This window comes from Oreochromis niloticus, linkage group LG1, assembly GCF_001858045.2.
Source record: "Oreochromis niloticus isolate F11D_XX linkage group LG1, O_niloticus_UMD_NMBU, whole genome shotgun sequence".
In the NCBI taxonomy this organism is placed as follows: Eukaryota; Metazoa; Chordata; class Actinopteri; order Cichliformes; family Cichlidae; genus Oreochromis; species Oreochromis niloticus.
The window spans coordinates 21,223,663-21,245,505 of record NC_031965.2 but is presented as its reverse complement, the minus strand read 5'-3'; the positions used below and the strand labels follow the sequence as shown (position 1 = coordinate 21,245,505).

Genomic DNA, 21,843 nt, shown 5'->3' with positions numbered 1-21,843 from the left:
CATAAATGGCAAATTGAACAATAAAAATAAGGAGTTAAAAATACTACCATACCAGTAAGTTACCAGTTGAATTCCTGTCTAAAAACAAAAGGTAGAATTCCAGGTCTTAAGAATTAGTGTTTAGACGTGATATGGTCATTTCATGAATGCTTGTAATTTTGATAAAAAGGTTACTGCTCATTAATTGGGCTGATGGGAAGGAACGGTGTGTTTGTAAGCAACAGTATAATGAACAGAAGCTGTGTGTCAAGGCAGATGTTTGAGGTGGCATTTGGCATCTTTCTGGAGATGATGCAGTTAGGTCTGTAACCACCTGGACAATTAGAAAATATTTGTAATTTTGCCTCTGCAGTGGATTTTAAATCACATAATCAAGATGTGATTGAAGTACAGACTTTCAGCTTTATTTCAAAGGATACAACAAAAGCAACAAAAGCATTGCATGAACATTTTGGGAATTACAGACATTTGTAAATGTATTAATCCATTTTCAGGAGCGCGAAAGTAATTGGACAAAAGAATATCAGTTTAATTAAAAGATTCTTTCTTGGATACAAATCATTTGAAGTTAGTGACTTCTCAAAGTCTGTAACCCATGGACATCACCAAGTGTCCCTTAAAATCCCCTGCCAGGCAGCTTCTCATTTTTGTAGGTCTGTAGCATATTGTACTGACTTCAGAATTCACTTGCTATTTGTTTCAGCACATACATCATCAATAAACTCCATTGACCCAATCATAAATGGCCATGACATGACCTCCAGCAGATTTGACAGATGTGGTAAGTTTTGGATCAGGGGCAGTTTTTCCCCTCATCCATTCTTTTCATATTGATATGATATCATCACAAAATGTAACTTACGGTACAATGTTATTGTAATTTTAAGCATTTAGTTATATGCTGAGTATTGCAATAACATATTGAGATATATTGTGATGTCATTGTTTTTCAGCATATCCCCAAAGGTGAGTGTTGTCTGTCTGTTTTATCCAAAAGGATGAAGTTCTCGGTCGGCGCCTCTCACTTCAGTCATTTTTATTGCTGCTAAAGGTTGCTAAGCAGTCAGTCTGAACAAAGCTGTCATTAAAAGCTGTCATGTATGTTTGTTGTGCACCTGACAAACTGATCTGTTTATTTTATGAATGAGTCCATCCTAAATTAACACAAACATGTGGATCACTGTTATGGGTATTTTCAGCAACAGGCAGCAGTCACCAGTCCTCTGAGATAATGAGCTGTTTATAGTCATATGAATCCAAACAGTGTGATGTCCATGCTTTGTGTTACTTCCTGGCTTAACTTTATGTTACTGCACGAGATGGGTGTTCATCTTCGTAATATTCCTAGAATTTTACTTTGGTAACACTCCTTGTAAATCCCATGTGTCATATCTGTCTCCGTTGTTTAAACATGGACAGCTTTTTTTAAATTTCTTTCTCGAATGCCTCTGTCTTGCATGAATTTTATTATTTTACTACTAAAAGATGTAATTTGCAATTTATGTAAGAAATTATTTATAATTAGTGTCCCTGTATTGATATAATATTGCTATGCAAAAAGATTGTGATATTACATTGTATCAACTTTTCTTTCTTCCTCCTGCCTTCATCCCTATTAGTCAGGCTCTTTTCGATGTTTTCATTGTATCTCTGGATTGTAGACCTTGACAATGTGATGCCTACCTCTGCTAGTGTTCTTGACTTGGTTAGATGTTGTGAAGTTTTCTTAACCATGGAAATAATTATGTTTAGCCGCTTTAGTCGTCTTCTGTGGTCTTTCATATCTTCATGTAACAGAGTATCTTCAGAGTATGGGAGATGTATGTATGGAGATGTATTACAGAAAGACTTTGGGCTACAAAAAGTTTAAAACAATGTTTTTATAGGTGACAACTTAAACTGCATGTGCTGAAAACATATAAGAGATGGAGACTGAATGTGTTTTCTGTGCATACATTTGTATGCATCACTGGCTTTATCTACTGTAGGAGTATCTGCACATACACAAGCCTGTAGTGAGACAGCGAGGAGGCATCATCTCAGAGCACAGATGGTCTAAAGTGGAACCTCATGCTGAGGGAGAAAGATGATTGATAAATAATGGGTGTTGGCACCCAGTAGAGACCAGTAGGAGAGAAGGTGGAGGTGGCTATAGGTCTAATCTGGAGCTCACCTCCATCTGTGATTGAAGTGTGGAATTGCAGCTCCCCACATACTTACATTCACAGTCATTTTCTTCTAACCCACAAGCCTAGTAAATAGAATCTTCTTGTAAGAAGTGTATCCAGATATCTCCATCAAATGCAAAACCTGATTAAGAATACTGAAACATTGTTCCTTTGTTCTCATATGACTTACATCCAACACGGACAGTTACACAGTTGTTAAAATCTTCTTTTATATTTTGTTATCATCACGAGGAGTGCTGGATATACCTAGATGTACCTGTTTCAATTGCTTATTAATGCAGATACTTATCATATGGCTGCAACTCAGTGCATTTAGGCATGTAGACATGGTCAACACTGAGCATCAAAATGGGAATGAAAGATGATTTAAGTGATTTTAAACATTTGGTGTGGTTGTTGAAGCCAGACGGGCTGAGTATTACAGAAAGTACTCATCTGCTGGGATTTTCCCACATGACCATCTCTTGAGTTTAATGGTGTGAAAAGAGAAAATAGCGAGTGAGCAGCAGGTCTCTGGGTGAAAATGCCTTGTTGATGTCAGAGATAGGAGGAGAATGGCCAGGCTGCTTCGAGCTGTAGTAGTAACTCAAATAACTACTTGTCACAACTAAGGAATGCAGACGAGCATCTATGAATGTCAAACCTTTAAATATTGTAGATGGGCTACAGCAGCGGAAGACCACACTGGGTGACACTCTTGTTAACTACAAACAAGAAACTGTGGCTACAATTTGAATGGGTTAACCAAAGTTGGGCAATAGAAGATTGGGTTGATAAGTTTCAGTCTCTGCTGTGAGATTCAGGTGCTGGGTGAGACATTGGTGCAAACATGAAAGCATGGATCCATCCTGCCTTGTATCAACAGTTCAAGTTGTTTGTGGTCATGCAGTGGTGTGGGAGATATTTGCTTGGCTAGTCCTTTAGTACCAACTGAGTATAGTTTAAACACCACAGCCTGTCTGAGTATTGCTGCTGACAGTGTCCATCCTTTTATTATCATCTACCCATCTTCTAATGGCTGCTTCCAGCAGGATAATTTGCCATGTCATAAAGCTCAAATCATCTCAAACTGATTTCATGAATATAACAATGAGTTCACTGTGTTACATTGCCCTTCATAGTCATCAGATCTCAGTGCAATATACCACCTTTGGTGTCCAATGGGAAATTTGCATCATGGATGCACTAAAGTCTGAGCAATGTTTCCAGTACCTTGTTGAATCTGTGCCATGGTTAGGGAATATCTGAAGCAAAAGTGGGTCCAGCCTGCTACCAGCAAGGTGTAACTGGTAGCAGTGGCCAGTGACTGTTTACACCAATCTGTAAGTTTGTATTATAGCAGTTATTGTCACTGTACCTCCTTTAACATATCCTCTGTACCATAGATGTAATATCTATAATGTGTCTGGTTTCCTTTTGTAGTATTCATATATTCTTTTTAACAGTCCAGTTCTTTTTGTACTGAAACACATTTGAATGACTGGATAATTCTTATCATTTTTATACCTTTATCCAACACTTTTATTTTATTAATATTACAATAACAAGGACTTAATGCTCTTCCATGCCAAATAAGGGTGGTTTGTGCCCATCACTGGGAAAGGCCCTCAGCATTTTAAGACTATGCCCACAGCAGTGACTAATTGTTTGTTGTGTCAGTGCTCGTCGTGCCCGTTTGCCTTTAATGGAGTGTAGTGTGGTGATCCATCAGGCTGTCGAGCAAGCCCCGTGTCAGTTGAAGTGGCTGTGTGTCAGTGGGGCGAGCGTACCGTGCAGATGTGATTTACTGCCCTGCTTGTTGCGCCGCCTTGCGCCTCTGCTCATAGCCATGCAGTGCAGCCCATTCCTCTCCTCTTCTTCCCTTTCCTCTCCTCTCACCTCAGATTGATTACCAGCGCAACTGCCTCATGACACTCGCCATCTTCTGGCAACCTTTTAGTGCCATTTTATAGATGGTTAGCACACCTCATTTGGCTATTTATACATCTGTAAGTGGCCATGAAATATAGATTTGTCTTGATGGGTGTCAACATCGGAGCTGTGGAAGCAGAGCTCGGTGACACCTCGTTATTTTAATGGTGTGAGATGAAGGGGCCACACGACAGGAGTCATTTTAATACACGGGCTAAATGATACTGTTTTTATTTTCATTTAATATTTGCACTCATATTTTACTCTGAGCAAAAAGGCTCTTTTCTTGCGGTATTTAGTTGGTGCTAAGAGGTGTAACGATGATGAGGCTGGGAAGCAACCAAGTTTACACACACACACACACACACACACACACACACACGTAAAAAAAAATCTACATATATTCTATGTGAATCATGAGGTGGTTAACAGTAACATGATATGTGACCTGTCATACACACACAAGCACACACGTTTTTCAGCCCATTCACAGGCAAGGTCTCATAGGTAATTAGGTGCTGGCACCCACTCAGTGTGATGTGATGGTTAATTGAATAGTTAACACATCAGAAGCAGGCCTGTGCAGATTGGAGGTGACACCTGTCAGAAAGCTGTTCTCTCCCTGCCCAGGACATTTCCTGCTCTGCCTGATACATATGTCATCTTTGTGGAAATACCAAATTAGGGGCAGGCAACTGAGTGAGTGCAGTTCAGCAGGTGTGGAGATAGCTTGGGGGTGGAAGAAGGAAGGCGCTCCTCTGCTCTGTCCTTCAAGAGAATTTGTAAAGCTCAGGGCACCTGTCCTCACTTCACCTCAGGCCATTTCCATGGTTATGTGACAGGAAAGTGACAGCTCCTTGTGTTTGTGTGTGTGTGTGCGTGCATGTGTACGCAGGCTCTACCCCAGAGGTGTGCTCAAGGCATCCAGCAGTGGAGTACGCATTGTGCAAACGCGGGGCCACCTGAGTGGAAGTGTCCAGATTCAGGTAAAGACAGCTGTCTGGCAGGTAGACTGACATTTGCAAAAAAAAAAAAAAAAAGAGCTTCTTATCGAACTACTTTCTATCCTCACAAATTGTAAAATTGTAAGAGGTTACATTTGCTCAGGCACCTTCAAGAGGAAAGGGGATCGGCTGCAGGCAGAGGTCCTGTTAAGGGGCAGCGCAGTCAAACGGAGGTAACAGTTCTAGATGAGAGGGTTAGCACAAGGAGCAACAGCCTAACCAGTGAGGCAGGTACCAACTGGGCACCTTACCTCCAAATGAATTGAGCAATTAACTCACACACATACACTCTGACACACTATACTCATTATGTCCTCTCACTTCCTCCGCAGGAGTGCAGTGGATGGAATGAGGGACCAGGCTCATGGATCTGTTGAAGACAGTAGGGTTTCTATAGGAAAGAGCTGCGCTACACAGTAGCAAAAGTAAAGAGGCATACAGCCTGATTGGGAGTACTCCATTGATGCAACAGACAGTGGCACAACATATTCTACTGTCAACCCACTGAGGTTTACACAGAAGCTCAGACAAGACCCCTGCAAAGACCCAGGTCAGGAAAGGCAGTGCAGCTGATTTCTCTAACTGTTTGAGAAAATGTTGTCATATAGTTCCCAGTAGTTTGTGTCAAATCTGCAGTGGTGCTTATGTGTTTAGGTCAGTTGTGACACATCACATTTCATGTTGTTCTAGATCTTCTGTAACTTATTTCTATCAATAACTTACTATCCTGTCTTAGTGGAGAGGTTTTCCTTTAAAAGAAGCTATTAAACTCCCAAAGAAAGTAATGACAAAGACATTGAAACAGAGAGGATGATTGATTATGTTAGAAGCTGGGGACTTGGGCATAAGGGACGCGAATGACAGTGATAAGTTTTGTGTCCACTCAGCTTGTCTCCAACCCTGGCTTTAATGTTTTGTGAGAAACATTCACCTGAGTGATGGCAGTTGCCCCAGCTGATCACTGGCATGGAAATGTCCCATGAGTTTCAGTTGGGGCCTTTTTTAGGTAATGCATTCTTCATACATACAAAATATGCCTATCCTCCCAATGCAATGGTGCACATGGAAAAAAAATACATATGCAAATAAAGACACTGAAGCTGTGGTCAAACAGACATACCGAATTATTTCAAAAGGTAAATGCACCGGGTTGGGGGTCTGTTTAAAACAGTTCAGTGAATTTTTTGTAAAGACTTTGGGAACCACCTTTTAAGTATTATCCAAGAAAAGGTTTCCAGCAGTGACAAATGTTTATCTAGGATATGTGTTTGAGTGAAAGGTTCTATACATCATTTTTTGTATACATTTCTTTTGTAGATGTACATCTAAACAGGGATTTGCTTGACAGGTGGAGAGGTCTTTGTTGTCAGCATCAGCAGCCACAGGAGGAGCTGGCAGAAGTTATGACAACTGGGTAGCTCCAGGGCATTAACTGCAAAGCTGCAGGTATGCTGTATTCCATGCAGTATTATCTTGAGATTACATTTCATTTATATCTTATTTTATTCCTACTTAGTAAGAAAAGCAGGAGGAAATGATCTTACTGTAAACTACTTGAGGTTTCTGCTGTGGATCTCACGGACCTGTGGCAGACTGTTGTGCTACCACTGTGACTCATAATATTCCCCATTCTCCCTTTTTTTCCCCCCATTCATCCCATTCCAAACCATCCATGTACATGTGTGGGCCAGTCACTCAATAGGCGGATCATTTCAGGTCGGAGGCCCCGTGTGAAATCAGATGTTTAACTGGCCGGCTGAAGGGGGACACAAGCATCTTAACCAGCACCTTGCCAAAGGTCTCGTGTTCAATCAACCGACCGGGGCTGCTGTGAGTATGCTCGCCACCTGCCAATAGGCATTAAGAAGGATTTAGTAATTAAGTGATAGGCTGAGGACTAAATTGGGTGTTTGTGGGCTGGTGAGCCACCCCAAGGTCCCTACAGCCATGCAGATAGGGGATTCTAATTGCCAGTAATATTGATCAGCTCGGCGAGGGGGGTGCACAGGGAATTCACTAACCATCGATTAGCTGTTACTTCACCTCGCTTGTCAATGGAAGACAGGGAGGTGAGCATTGGAAAAGCTCCAGGCTTTTCCCAGAGTATCCTTCACCACCAGTAGCTCCTGACACTTGCATACACGGTCAGTGACACAGCATATTGTGATAAAAGTGCTCTCTAAACTCCTCCATAGCTAAATGATATCTCATAGGAAATCTAGAAGTAAAGCTGAAAACAGAAATGGGCTTTGCAGAAGGTTCACTAGCCTTTTTCCTCAAAATTAGTCTCTGTGGGTTTTTAAGGGCTCTGATTTGTCTCTGTGGTCCTCATGTTGGAGAGAGAGAGGCCACTGAGTTTGCATACTCTCTTATATTTAATTAGTTTCTTCACCTGGTGAAGAGACCCTGGTCAGAGCACTTGCACATACTTTTTTAATCCAGCCTCTATCACCTTTGCTCTGGTGGCACATCATCATCAAAAAATAGCATGCATCTGGTACACAATATCATAATGGGCAGAGTTATTTAAAAGACTCAATAAATGTTAAAACATTGTCTGTCTCATTCACTCACACACACACACGCACACACTGCTCTGTATTGATTTAGTTCCATGCACGACATACTTAAAGCACTTAATTCCTGTGGCTGGGTTCAATAGAGAAGAAATCAATTAAGAGATGCATGAAAGAAGTTAATTTTAAGATCTTGATTTGTAAGTATTGAGTAAAGTTGGGCTTACTGTTGAAAAGAAATTATTGTCTTTAGTTTTTTTTTGTGTAAATGGCTGTTGTCCTAACCCTAAGAGTTATGGTCACATTCCCGCTTAAAATATTTTTGCTCCATCATATTAATTTCCAGTAAAGCTCACAGAATGTGCAGGTTCCAGCTTGCATTTTCAGTTCTGGTGAAATGACGTTTTATTTAATTCCGAGGGATCATTTGTACTTATCCAGTGAAAATATTGATCTCCTGTGTATAAAAATTGAGACGTCCTAATGTTTGTCTACCTTCCTTTTGATATAACAAAACAATAAACTGTGCAGCTGCTTTCATATACTGTTTAGTGTTTACAGTCTGGTTTCACTGCAATCAATGTTTATTAAGCTCACATTAGAAGCATCTTGTCGCATCCTTTTTAGGGACCAACCACAGAGAAACTTCAGTGAAAGACAATATACCTAAGCAACTAGGACACACTCAAGTTTGTCTTCATGCAGGGAAATGGCACATGTTTAATGTTAACCTTTCATCCATCGATTTTCTTAATCGCTTTAGCCTGTACCTGCTGTCATAGGGCAGCAGGTGGGGTACAGGCTGGACATGTTGCTAGTCTATCATGGAGAACCTTTGTCAGACACACTTTGAACGATTGACCAAATAATCTCATCCTATGTGCATGACAGTTAGGATCTATGCTATCATCAGTTTGACAGAGAACCAATCACAGTTAAGTATGGCACTCATGGGAATCAAATCAACTTGCAGTGTGTTATGGGACAGTCTGTGACACTTCCACTCTGTCACTGGCATTTTTGTAATTTGAGTCAACAAACTTTTTTTTTGTAATTTGCTGTTTGACAATGTTTAGTATTTCAAAGCAATTTCATGTAGTCTTTTATGTCTGTGCTGAAATCAAGTGCAGAAACAGAAGCAGTGAGGTTTGCTGCCCAGCAGTCTCTAGCCTGAGTCATTTAGAGCCTATTACAAAGCATCAATATATTGATTGAAGCAAGTGTCTCAGTGTACTGCTCTGTAAACACACAGTTGGTTTGGCTGTGCATGTTTTATCTGCTTGAATCTTATCAGGATTTAAATCTTTTTCCTCTTCTGCTCCATTAATTGTGGCAATATTGGCTTTTGAACCGTGGATTTGAATCACTCCTCCTTTGCAGTGTTTAGCTTTGGGTTTCCTTTCAGTAATGTGTGCAATTTTTTCCCAGTTTTTTCCAGTTCCTTGTGATATTTCCACATACGGTACACAATTACTTTAAATCATTTTAATCCAAATGCTGTTTCTAAATTTAAAGGATGTACTGAAAACGAGCCAGGCAACAGGAATAACGGGTCAGAGGGACAAATGAAGAGGACAGTGACTTTATGTACTGTCTTACTGGAGTTATCAAGTTTTTGTTTGCTAAAGCTGCATCCAAACTGGACCAAGTCACAACAATGAGGCGAGTAGCCACAGAAGAAAGTTAATCATATTGGTGACTTCAAGTGGCTGCAGGCGAAATAACTGTTAGCAACATAAAGTGGGCGGGAACCGAAATAAACTTTTCTCAACTTCCAGGCGAATAAACAATGACAGTGCAGGATACCATTGATTAACTAGGCATTCGGAGCCCCTCCAAAGTTATCCAGCTGTCAGCTTCAATGCGACATGTGGGGAGCAAATCACTTCCAGTGAGCAGGGAGGCAGCGTGGACACCCAAGTTTGTGATAACCCGAGAAGCAAGTCACCTAGGACAATAGGTCCATCCACTAAAAGTCTCAGAGGAGTGTGAATCTCAGTGACCTCGACCTTAAAGTCATAGGTCAAGTTTTCTGAAAATCATTGTGAATGTAATGACTTCAGAATAAAGCGACACAGGATTTTAAAATTCCTGCCATTGGTACATCTACTAGGACTTAAGAGTACCGTAGTATTTTTAAATCAAACAACCAAGACATAATTGAAATGCAGACATTAATTAAAGGGGTTTACCAGAAATATTCCATTAGCTGTTTAAAAGTTAAACATTTTATCTCTTGGCCTGAAAAAGAAACTTGCCATCTAATTAAAAAGCAGTTTCATGGCCTGTTCTTTTATTTTAAGTTAAAAACTAAATGATTTGGAATTGAGCTGTTTGGTTTGCATTTAGTGTCTCTTTACTGGAACAATATGAGGTTTCAATGGTACAGGATATGCACTATATGGACAAAAGAACTGGACCTACTTATTACACACAGAGGAGCTGCTCAGCCATGGAAACATCTGCTGTGAAGCTCCTGGCATACAGTTTGATGTTGATGCCAGAGAAGGTTCAGAACTCTGTAGTTATATTGAGTCAACAGAGCATTGTTGACTTTTACACACTATAAGCCTCAGCGCTTGTCAGCCTGCTCTGCAACTTTTTGTGGACTGCTGCTTCACTTCCACTTTGCAGTAACATGACTTAGCTGATCTTGTTGCAATATTGGCAGCAAGTCGCAACTTCAGACAATGTCCCAACTCCAACACCATCGGTGAATCTAAGTGCTTGCAAACATAAAGAGACATTAGTCCTGACAATTTACCACTTTTGTGACAAGAAAACAATGTTGTCTGTATTTATGTGTTTATCCGCTTATGACGTTCACCATATGGCTAGCCATACGGTCTGATTTCACGATCGCATCCGAGCGTCTGCACTGTTTGATTTCCAAGGTCGTTTTGTGATCTCTGAAGGGGGATTGTTTCCCCATGCTCGTCTTCTGATTGAAGCCTAGCTAGAACCATTTATACACCACTCACAGTCACCCTCCAGCCATGCTCCCAAATTGAATTAGTTTCAGTCTGAATTTGTGTTTCAAAACTAGTAATTATTTTTTAACCCCAGAGGAAGCCAAGAGAAATGAGTCAGATTTTCTGAAGTCATGAAATTTGACGATATATGATTTAACACCAACCAAAGGGACACAAGCCTGAAGCACAGCAATTTACCAACCATTCATCTGTTAGCAAATTAAATCACACCACATTTGACATCTTTTGGAAAGTTGGATAAATCTGATGAAAAAGTTTTTCTCTCAATTACCATCAGAAATTAATCTCCTTAATCCCAATTTGATCTCTTTCATGCATATAAGGGGTATCTTTCATCTGCCCACCTATGTGCTTAAAATCTTCGCCACGGAGTGAAGATGGAACGTGACTGTAAAACTTAGTCCTTCGTGAAACTCTGGGATTCTGGCTCCATGAGATGAGAGAGCTGATTAGGGGAGATGAGGACAGAGGTGCGTAACTGACAGCCATCCATTATCTTTCTGTAGCTGGTAGAGGACTGTAAGAAGTCTCCGCGAGTGTGTCATAGAGCTGCAGAGTGCCATCCAGAGGTTGGTATGGTTCAGCTGCAAGCAAAGGTACAAAGCAGAGCCGCAAAAATGTACCTCTGAAAATGTTAATTTTTCCCTTTGTTCTAGGTTTTTTTTAATCTTTTTTTTTTTTTTTTTTTAAATCAAATGATCCAATTTAGGAAGAGACAAACCAAATTTTGAGTCTGCTTATCTTAGTCATTCTCTGCTTTGAGAATGGCTTTTATAATTTCAAGATGGGCTTAATTTTGAGAAGTTTAGAACAACTTTTGGATGCCCTGCCTTTCTCTAGTTTTATATATATTTCTCTTGAATTGTATCTATTTCTGCAGTTTTAGTATTTATAATTTATTCCTGCACAGTTGGCGTGGAGCACCCATATTTTCGTTGTACATGTGCAATGACAATAAAGGGCTATTCTATTCTATTCTATTCATACGCTGGAGCTTAAAATTAATAAACCTTTTATGTGGTAACCATATTCGCCTTGGCCAATGCTGTTTGTAAGTATTTTTTAATGCAGATATATAGATTCTAGTTTTATATGTTCTGTTCGAGGTAGCTGAAGGTCACCTCACTGTAGTAGAATTAACAGAATTAATGCAAAAGCTCTTGTGTGATTGCAATTGAGTTTAAAGGTGTACCTTATAAATTGGCCTGTGTGAGTGAGAGGCAGAGAAGAATCGTGGAGTGGCGAGTCTTCCCCATCTTATGTCTCATCTGCAGCAAAGGATTTTCCAGCTGAGAGCAAAGGCCAGCAGGAGAGGGCTAGCTTAAAACTAAAGAGGTGATCAAAATACAGACCACCAGCTGACTCTAACATGACGATTCAGAGCAATCACACTCGCCCAGAACTGCTCTCAGCATCCAAGCAGCCGGGACCACAGCTGATACTGATCAGGTCTAGTTACACACCAGCTCTCCCTTCTTTAAGCAGCACCTTGAGCTGCCAGTGCCCTACAAGCCCCAAGCACAGCAATGATGTGAGTGCTTTATAATAGCAAAGAAAAGGAGTCTCGTCTCGTTTCTCTCAACAGCGGTATCTTTTTAAGATGGCCAGAGCTGATGGAGGGGCACGATGCCAGCCCCTTGCAGAGCATTTTGGTCATTAGCGCGGACCGCACAGCCTGTTTCAAGTAGGCCTCCACAGGTCACTCTGTTCACTAATTGTACACTGCAGGCAAGATCAGATTCTGTTGTCAAGAAAAGGGGAGAATCGTAACTTTGCCCTTGTGTGTATTCCTAAAGCTGATAAGATAATGAGGTCTTTTTCTGGGCTCAAGGCGTAAATGAGCAGTAGTATTAAATGTTTTTTTCCCCCCCCACATTAACAGCTGAAGAGCGCATGGTTTCGGTCCACCGGAGACCTCAGTGCTGCATTTGTATTTGTTTTGTTAGTTTTATATTTGTTTTGGTCTGGACTTTTTGTTGTACACATTGTTACTTGCTCTTTGCTCTTCAGTGCCATTCTTTATATCCATGTTGGTGACTCCATGCATGATTTTAGATGCATGTATTTTATTTCCTCCACGTTTGTGTGTGTGTTTATGTATGCGCCGAGTCCTGAGCCAGGAGCACATCTCCGGCTTATCTGGAAGGCCTGGCGTCAGCTTCCTTAAGTGCTGTCAATGTCACATGGTAAAAGCAGCTCTGCAGCCTCTTAATTAGTTTAGCAAAAGCATCCTTGTCATTTTGCGGTCAGTAAACTCCGTTAGAGAAAATTAAGTCCAAGCTTCTGCCACCTCGTCAACCCCACACAGCCAGCCCAACAACAACAACAAAAAAATAATGATTATGTGCTGTGTATATTTGTGTGTTAGCTGTTTTCACTTTTTGCTTTTAGAAATAATTGCTGTTGGTTGTGTGGCAGCATCAGAGGAAGGGCATTAATGATTCTCACTGGCCGTGAGGAAGCACTGTGCCGCAGAGGGCGGGAGAGAGAGCAACTCATTTTCTACAGTACAACTAAGTGTGTGTGTGTGTTTGGGTAATATATTTTTAGCAGCTTCCTTACTTTGTTGTTTAGTGCATATTGTGTGCAGACTGTAATAATTACGTCAATGGTATGTGCATACATGTTGTGACTTTAATATGTGTGTGCATGAGGCGTGCATGTGCACGGCTGTCCTTTTTCACGGATTAGCTGGTGAATGCTGCAAGAGGATGATCAGACTGGGAGCACACCAGGGTTGCTCTGCGATCACATAGGGATTATGGGGGATATAGAGCTGTAGTTGATTCCAGGCCCGCCTCCAGTTAGGCTCATCTCCGCCACACTCCCCTCACACATACCACTTTAATTGCCTTTGCTTCTTTCATTACTTTTATTGCCTCTCCTCTGCTTTGCGTGCTCCCTGGGCTTGTGGAAAGGTCATTGTGATGGCGCTGGTGTGCTCACAGCCACTGACTCTCTGAATAGCAGGAGATGATGATGCGGAGGCTGAAGTTCGGCAAATGAGTGACACATCAGGGTGGCCACTGACAGGCTGTGGATAGATTTTTGCCTTAAAGTCTATTAAAGGCTATTATAACAAAAGAAGTCTTTAAAGGAAGTCAAAACCAGGATAATAGTTTAAAATGCCAACCAATATGTGACATTCATTAATCAGATTCAATCAGAATACTTAATTAATCCCAGAAAAAGATTGTTTTGCTACAGATGCTTAAATAAAGAACTATTCAAACATTCCAAAGTTAAAACAGTACTATGTAGAGTATCGACTAATACAAGTGAAAAGGAGGAGGACTTACAAAGTTGAATGACTGCAGATAGGAGTGATTTCTCGTGGCGTTCTGTGATGCATTGTGGTTAAATGAGTTCTTTTGTTTAAGGTGCTATGCAAAATGAGATAGAGATGGTGGAAGGGGATTGTCCAGTATTGACAGTAACTTGGACAGGATCCTTCTTTCTGAAACCTTGGAAACCTCAGTCGAGCTCCACGCCCTGGCTTTGCAGATTAAAATAAAAAAAAAATAAAAATAAAAATAGTTGTGTATATATCAGTTTAAAATAATATAGAAATATTAACATTACTTTTAAAAAAGGTTATTATCAGTGTGCTAAAGGAAGGGTGTGCAGGGGTGTCAATGGCAATGTCGGTGTGTTGGTGCAAAAGCATTAAAGAGGTGATGGCCCTTGAGACATGCTCGTGCTTCATTGTGTTCCCTGTGCACAACACCAAATTGCAGCCAACCTAATTACTATTAATGTTACTTTATTTTGTATACCAGCATTCTCTCTTTAATCCTGCTAAACTTGCACTCAGTTAAAGTCTGTTGCTGTACTAGTTTATTGTTGATAATTTTTATTCATTATTCTCTCGCATTGATTTGGGTCTTGCAGTTTTAAACATGCAGTGCAGCTACCAGGCCGGGTCTGGTAGCTGCACTGCTGGCAGTGTGGGAGTTGTGTGTCATTTTAATAAAGGTAATGATAGCATCTCCCAGACTCAGCTATGCCCTTAATGTCACTCTTATCACTGTAGGTCTTCTCAGTCCACATCATAACCAGTTTTTCTAAATGCTCCTTTGTGCCCCTTTGTGCCTTATTTATAAGACTTCACAGGCTTGAGTCTGGGAAAAAAAAACAAAAAAAACAGGGGTACTGCAGAGCAGCATCGCTGCTATTCAAACAGCTCCTTGGGATTTTTATATTTTACTTGCCTCCTACTGCCTTTGTCCTTTACTCCCCATCTCTTGCTTCCTCTGTCTCAGTCCCAGTACAAGGTAGAGGTTTTGTGTTGGGTTAGACTGTTCTCGTGTCCACAAGAAGCTTTCCACTGTCACCCAGTCAGTCCTGAAATTTAACCAAGTCTGCTTTATTAAACACTCCTACTCTTAAGATCTTTCTGAACTTTTGTAGTAATTGGTTTTTATCCCAACAATACCTAATGCACATTTTATCGCATCCCAACGTTGCTGCAGGCAAACAAATGAAAAGCTGGCACTGAAACTAAAGGAGCAAAGAACTAAGATCAGTTGTCTACGCCAAGAGAGAGAAAGTAGAGATAGGAGAGTTATATTTATGTAGTTTATTCTCAGTTGAAACAGAAAATCAGTGCACCTTTTTCTTTGTGCTCCTTTCTTTGTGTTTACAGGTTCACCTGCAAGAGGGCGGGGAATCGGCAAATTGAGGTCAAAGCTACGCGCAGTGAGAAGACAGCAGAGGAGAAGATCTAGGTACATCTATCCATCTGTTTCCTTCTGCTTATCACTTTCAGGGTTGCAGGAGGCTGGAGCTCATCCTAGTTGCCATAAGGCAAGAGGTCGGGGACAACCTGAGGTGTCCATTCTGTAGCAGGCCCAACAGACGACCATTCACACTCACACCTACGGCCAATTTAGAATCACCAATTAACCTAACACCGAGCTTCCTTTGAAATGTAGGAGGAGGCCTGGGTCCCTAGAGAGAATCCATGCAAACTTCACAGAAGAAAGGCCCCAGTTTGAATCTCAATTGGGGTTTTTTTCTTTTTGTTCTTTTTTTTTTTTTATTCCAATACTTCTGAATAATTGTACTTTTTTTGTCTTGGAAGATTCTGACATTATGTAAAATGTAAACTTCCTCTAGAAATGAAGGCAAGCTTCCACTTTCCACTCATGTGGATCTTGGAGAAAAAAACCCCCATAAAGCATTAAACAGTTGGGCCAATATGGCATATACATAACAGTATATTATTAATAGGTTTAAATTTGATTTAAATGTATAGGAAAAGAGGTGATTTTGATTTGGCTTAAGCTGTGAAGGATCGGTAACTACGAGCATATAAAGTAAACGCTTAATTGAACTATCTTAAATAGCCTTTTTACGCCAGAGGAAAAAATATTGCAGCTTCAGTATGTGAAACAGAAATAAATCAGAACAGGTCATACGGTTGAGCCTGTTGTTGAGCTACACTTTAGCTAATACTTTATATAACAGGTATTGCAGTAAATAGAGTTCAGCAGCATGATATGAGCTGACACCTGCTTTGCTTCACCGACAAACAAGACCTTTCAGTGTTTTCCATTAAAAACTTGAGCAAAAGTTGTTGGTATGGTTGTCCGAGCACCACCCCTGCCAGAGTATCCATCCGCAAGTTAGTGTGCTTCCTTTCCTCTACATCCTGTCTCCGAGCTGACAACCAAGACATTGCAAACTCAAATGTGAGACGGCCCACGACCCGCTGAAAATAATACTTCTTACAAAGACCCCATTTCTCTTCAAAATGAGGGGCAGCAAATCTATACAAGCCCCTCTCTGCTTTTGCTCCGGTTGACTCCAGAGACGGTGTCGGTGACAAAGGAGCAAGCTTTCAGATGGAGCACGAGTGTTCCTGGAGTGGCTCATCTGAAACGTGGGTCAATAGAAACACTCACCAGCACATCACACACACTGAAAAACAAAGATGCTGCATAACTCCCCAGATTTTATTGGCTGTCATGTTGATTTTTTCTTGTTCTGGGATTAGCATAGGCCTCAGTGTGTTGGTGTGACTAATGGTCTGTGTTTTTTCCGGCTGTGAAATCAGCAGCCCGAGAGCCCAGAACAGCCTGCACAACAGTGTTTGAAGTCTGCCTCCCCCATGGGTGGTGCCTCTGGGTCCTGCTGCTAATGCAGCCCCAGCATATTTCTGTCTCGTCTCAGAGCGGGGGCTCTCCTTTACATACAGCCATGTTTAGCACTCCCCCCACTCCACTAATCTACCCCTCTACCCACTTTGTGTGCACCTCACTTGTGTGGCCCAGCCTTGACTGATGGCTAAAGCTTGTTAACACTGAAGACACATTTGTAGCTGGGAAATGTTAAGAGTGGCAAAGGGACAGGTGGTGATCAGAGGACACGGAAAGGCGGCGACGGCGGAAGAGGTCTCACATCCCTGATGCAGTTTGAGCCTCCAGAGTTGGCAAACTTTTCCCCCACAACTAACCCAAGGACGTTCTCTCCTCTTGCCAGACAGACAGATGAGTGTTGGTCGCTCTTAGTGTTCCCCAGGACCCCACAGGAGGCTTTAAGTAAACATGTCACTCAGCTATCACCATGGAAACTTGGAACATTCCCTAAATATAATATGAATTTTATGTGTTGCTTGGGAAATAGTTATTTGGTGCTGGAATGGTGTCTCCCAGATGAAGCCTCATTTCATTTTTCTCAACCAATATCACCTTGCCTCAAAGTAAGCCAGGTCTGTGTTGCCCGGTATTTGCCTGCAACACATTCTTATCTGACATCCTCTCAAATTGAAAGCAGGGAAATTGGGGCTGATTCAGGGGATACGTTTTTGGTGATGGAAGGACAGAGGCGGCGCAAGAGGGAGGGGAGAAAGATGTGAACCCAATCTGCCATGTGTTGACTGTACTGATTAGGGGCTTGTGCTAAGAAGAGCCTCTCTATCCCTTCATTCCTTGTGTTTACTTTGGACCCCACCGCCCTCCTCTATACGGGCATCACTGCAGCCAGAGCACCCTCTCTGTCCATCCCTTCTCCACTTCTCCATATCAAATGTATCACATGAGCCACAAGCACTACTTTGTATGCCATCTAGTACAATTAAAAAGATGACAGCTTAACTAGGGCTAGAAGGGGGTTTTGCTAGAGTTTGCCAATCCATTAGGAAAGGTAGAGTAAGTAGAGTGATTAGTAATGTGAGGAGATATATGACACATCAGAACGTTGACTGAGTTTAGGTCTGACAGCTGTGTATTTGTGCGTATTTGTGGAGAGCAGGAGAGTACAGATGCAAAACTGAGCCCATTAGGGGCTGCGGGGTTACTGGAGCAACGTCCAGCTAATGTTTCGGGCCATTCAGAATGCCTGCGGGGAGCCGGGATTACAGAGCTGGTCTTAAAAGCGAAGCAGACATACAGGGAATAATAATACATAGATAAATAAGGGATGGAATGGCATGGGAGAAGCTGGGAAAATAGCACATCTATTCTCACGCAGCATGTTTGTTTATTTATGGCGTCTGAAGGCCTGGTCTGGATGCAGGGTGGGGGACTGGGGAAAGGCTTTCCCTCTCATAGTCCAGCTCCCTAGCTTTCATTAAGTGTCATTACCAGTACTTTCAGAAAGCTGGCCAGGCTGAGACCTAACATCCCCTCTACAGATAGTTTGCCATGCATATGGATGCATTTCTGATCCCTCTTATCCACCACTGAGGAGGGGGAATTAGGCCAGCGAGGAGGAGAGGAAGAGGGGAGGGGGGGCTTAAAGAGTGCATCCATATCTGACTTTAATGGCAGAGACGGAGCTATTACTTCAATTGAGGGACAGTATCCACGCTTGGCTTGTTTTTTGTATATGGTTATCAACACTGCAAGAATTTCACTTAAGATTTTCCGTTTTTATGACCAGAAAGGTCACGTACCCCCATTTCTGTACAATCAAATGTGTTTTACACTCTTTAGAAGAGTTGCATTTTCATTTCAGCACAGTACAATGTACTCGCAGTGCTATTTTAAAATGTGCATTTCTAGCAGCGCGGTATTCATTAACAATTTGCTATTCCAGTTCACTTACTTTGAGAGCGTCCCCTGATTGATGGGGGGCTTGTTCTGTTTATTTGTATATCAGGGAATGAAAAATTCATATTGTGCGCTTTTTCGAGCAGAAGTTATCTAGATTCAGTGTAAATGGTACTTGGGATTAGATTTTCACAGCAGATTGCTGTTATTAAGGAGAAAAATCCAGCTCCTTTGAGCAGTCATCTTCCTGGGAGGCAATCTATTTCTCTTTCACGCAGCCCGAGTGCTGGACCAGGCTCTTAATGCACCGAAGCAAAAGTGCTTCGGTCCGCAACCTTTCACGCCTTCAGCTCTCCTTTATGTGATTGAATAGTTAATAACTATGAGTCGCCTTTGAAAGGCGCGCCGTGGTCCTTCTGAGGCACTTCTCTTCTTTTTGTCTGTTTGGCTGCTGTACCTGCCCATTGCTCTGTCTACCTGCACGTCTACTTGCCCCCGATGCCAAGTCAACTGATAGCCCACCCGTTTCTCCACCAGCTCCTTTTACTTGTATCTTTGTCTCTCCCCTGACTTGCCGCTTGTGTGTCTGGGTGTCTTGGTGTGCACATCAGAATTTTGAGCGCTGTGTATCAACATTTTTATTTATTTTTTTATATATATATATATATATATATATATATATATATATATATATATATATATATATATATATATATATATATATATATATATATATATATATATATATATATATATATATATATATATATCATCTTCTGCTTCTTCTTTCTCTTCACATTCACACAAACAGACAGACACACACTCCCTCACACAGCTCATTAGCCCATCCCACGCTCACAGCTCTGGCAGAATGTGACCCTGCCTAATTGTGTACCATGCTCATTTGTTCTCCCTGCGTGATGTGACGATTGCTTATTTATTCTCCTCAGGGCTCCCATCTCACATTAAAATGATTGACTCATTTCATTCACTGCACATTTTCAAGCTTTATTTGATAAGCTCATTTCCCTTGGCATTCAAATTCCTCCTTTTCCCATGCTTAAAAGTTATAATGTTACCGAGGCACGTTATTATTCATAGTCGGGATTGTTTCTTCAGCTAATTATCTGTGTTGGAAAATAATTTTGCACGTGCGATTCTGTTTATTCTGGTGGAATTGAGCAGTACAAAAGGGCAGACATTAACAATGCAGTTGGGATAGCTGAGGAGCCAATTGTGTACACAAAGTTGGCAGACGCGGTCAACAAGAAGCTTAAGAGGGATTGGGACGCTGTCGAAACTTGGCCAGAATAAGCAGAGCAAATTTGCATTTGGTTAGAATTTCCATCTGGTTAGAGACCTGCTTTACAAATGAGAAAGCCATCAACCTTTTTGTCCAGTCGTGTAATGAGGGAGTGTTTTGACACAAAAAGAACCATAACAAGTGATTGCTGATTGGGGATTTGGACGGCATTGTTACAGACGGATGTTAGCTCTTGTAATTTAGTCAGCTGACAGTCGATGTTTTCTCCCTTCAGCTACTGTATATCGACCAGGCCTCGGTGACACAGCACCTGCTGGAGGCCTACGTGCTGCGCTGCTGGGTCACTTGAGAATAAGATTTGTGCAAGTGACAGGCTTAAAAAGACGTGACTGACGGGGGTTAGTAATGCATTGAAGTATCATGTGGAGGGAAACAAACAAAAGGGTTGATTCTGTTCATCCAGACGTAGTGTTTTCTGAAAACGTTACATGTGGATGAACAGAACCAACTTTTTGGATTTCCTTGCCTGGATGGTTGAGCATGCATCAACACAAATAGAAGGGTACACGGATTGTTTGCGTATCTACTACAGGATGATTCATTGTCATGTAATAATAATTTAAAAAATAAAGCCCTTGTTATGTTCCTGAGTAACTCTCCACAGAGTAGTGGTTCACACATTCAAAAGATCTCTGGTTTGAGACCAGAAGGAGACAAAAATCCATGGAAGAGCTGTGTCAGGGAGGTTACCTGGCACAAACATCTGTCCAAAATCAAACATGTGAATTACTGTGACAAGGAAGTAGCTGAGAGAAGTTTTATGTAGCTGAGCATTTAACACTTGAGAATTTTTGCTTCTTTTAATGAAGAGGTACTCTGACAGTTGGGTCATTTATTTTGGTAAGACTGAAATAAATGTGAAGCAGCAGAAGCCACGACTTAAGGGTGAAATACGGTTCAGGCTCTGAAAACACCGGATCCTTAATGAGAAATCTGATTGTATATGTATGTCTCTTTCTTGTGCTTTTGCAGTGTTCGGTTAGCAGAGCAGAGAGCCTACAGAGGAGGAGGAGCATCACTCTGAAAACCTTTGCCAGCATTTGTCCATCCAGCAGCCAGCAGTCATGGCAGCTGGATGGAGTTTCAGCTGAAGAGCTTGTCCTTGAAGTTACTTCACCCTTAAGGGGACAAATGTTGAAAAGGACAGATTGTATCACTCCAATTTGAGGGGCTTTAAACATGTTTGTGATGTTTTTTTCCAATCATATATACTACCTATTTAAAGTAAATAGTTCAACAATTCTGTACTACCAGACTATAAAGGTGGAATATAAATGTTTATGATGTTTGATGTGTTTTTTTCCTTTCCTAGTCAGAATGTCCTGAATGACATTTTTTGTGTTGTTAAGTTGAAGAAATTATTGGCTTAAAGTAATAATAATCTATATTTCATGGTTAAGTTTCTTTACACTGTTTTCTATCAAAGTGTAGCACTTTTGTTTGGAGTCACAAAAAGCATCTTCTCCTAGAGCAATAGACCCACAAGCCAGACTCCAAAATCTTAATGAGTGTACCCAGATAGACAAGAAATTGCATCCAAATAAAAGAATAATAAAGGCATCTAAACCCTAACAAGTCTGCCTTTGTTCTTCCACTCCACCCACCACAAGCAGGCATTGTTGCAGCTTTGAGGGCAGCTCTGAGAGTTCCATGCCCATCGGCCTTCAATCACATGGGATGTCTGAGTTTGACAGTATAAAGTCTTTCTTCTAGAATAAAATATAACCCCTAAGCAATAGTGGATGAGCTGTTAGTAGCCATGCAGTCCACAGGGAGGTAGACCAAGCATGGTAGTACAGTATACACAAAGTGCTGGTTAGGGATAAGACAATGGACCAGTAAAAACATCACTCGATGCCGCAACACTTAAATTTCTCACCATTTGCTTCTGTTAGCAAATATGTTTGTTTCA

At 41.3% G+C, this 21,843-nt stretch overlaps 1 long non-coding RNA gene across 4 annotated transcripts in view; it reads left to right on the top strand.

Moving 5' to 3' along the window:
- Positions 1 to 21,495, top strand: part of LOC102076343 (uncharacterized) — a 94,146-nt gene extending 72,651 nt beyond the window's left edge. For 2 of the 4 annotated variants that reach the window (XR_003219664.1, XR_001224090.3), the window contains 7 exons: positions 4,996 to 5,086; positions 5,208 to 5,335; positions 5,437 to 5,654; positions 6,453 to 6,550; positions 6,796 to 6,934; positions 15,259 to 15,340; positions 20,904 to 21,495. This is a non-coding gene — a long non-coding RNA (uncharacterized LOC102076343). Of the gene's footprint in view, positions 1 to 703; positions 782 to 4,995; positions 5,087 to 5,207; positions 5,336 to 5,436; positions 5,655 to 5,991; positions 6,111 to 6,452; positions 6,551 to 6,795; positions 6,935 to 15,258; positions 15,341 to 20,903 lie in introns of all 4 variants that reach the window. The other 2 variants (XR_003219665.1, XR_002062126.2) reach the window with 2 other exon arrangements.
- The last annotated feature ends 348 nt before the right edge of the window (positions 21,496 to 21,843 follow it).